Here is a 1,155-nt window from a genome sequence, read left to right on the forward strand (position 1 = left end):
TTCTTGGTTCAATTCTTGGGGTTCAAGATCCTAAACCAGGTTAGTATTGGCGTTCTAGGGTTCCGTATCAATCTCGTTGTGGGTTTCGTAGTTTCCATTGCTACAGGGTTCGCATCAGTTGGTATCAGAGCTTTGGCGCCAATTTAATTAGGTTATATCCTTTGTTTTCTAATTTTTTTTTCAATTCCTTGTGTTCTTGTGTCCAGAAGGTTTTCTTGATCATTTGATCCAAAAGTTTTATCAAAAATCTTTAAATTCCGTTTCTGGGCTCAATTTTCGCCCAAATCAGTTTTCATTTTCTTCGTTGGTTTTGTTATTGATTTTTGAATCTGAAAAAAAAGTTATTGTTCATCTGTACGGTACTGTTCATCCGTACAGTAAAAAAAATTGTTCAAAATTATTGATCCGTCAAATACCAACTTTTATTATTCAATATCGTTTCTAAATTACTTGGACACATTGAATCATTCCATTCCTTCAATTCAAGTCAAGTTTTAAAAGTTTTCTTTGAGTCCTTTGTTACAATTATTGAGTCACATCCGGTTTGGGGAATTCTACACGATTTGATTGATTGATTGAGTTCATTGATTGTTCCTAGAAGCAATTGTTGAAAGAACTGAGTGGTAAAAGGCAGAGAGGTGAGCTTAATAGAGGGTAAAAGCCCTTGTGTGTTTCCGAGTGACTTTTGGTGAGGCAGTAAAATAAAATTTTTAATGTTAGGATGTTAGAAAGGGCAGAATCAAACTCAAGCCGACAAGGCAATAATAAAAATGCATCAAAGGATTTGGTGCAGAGGTTTGAGAGGGCTCTTGGAGATGTGAGAGATAGGTTGGAGAAGCAGGAGGCTTGGATGAATAGATTAGATACATCGGTGGCTAATCTTAGTCAGGGGCATCGAGTGGATGTATCCAATGCCAGATAACTGGATAGATGGGAGCCTAGGAGGGAAAGGCAAGAGGAGTATGGATATGGGAGTGACATGGGCGAAGATGAATTTCGCGGTGTTGAGATGGGAAGGATGAGGAATAGAGGCAATAGGTTCGACAGACAGGGTCGGAATGATTGTGGGAGGAGTTGGATGGAAACTTGGGAAATATAAAAATGACAGTTCCTTCATTCAAAGGAAGGAGTGATCCCGAGGCATACCTGGAGTGG

The sequence above is a fragment of the Olea europaea genome, unplaced genomic scaffold (genome assembly GCF_002742605.1).
Source record: "Olea europaea var. sylvestris unplaced genomic scaffold, O_europaea_v1 scaffold1190, whole genome shotgun sequence".
In the NCBI taxonomy this organism is placed as follows: Eukaryota; Viridiplantae; Streptophyta; class Magnoliopsida; order Lamiales; family Oleaceae; genus Olea; species Olea europaea.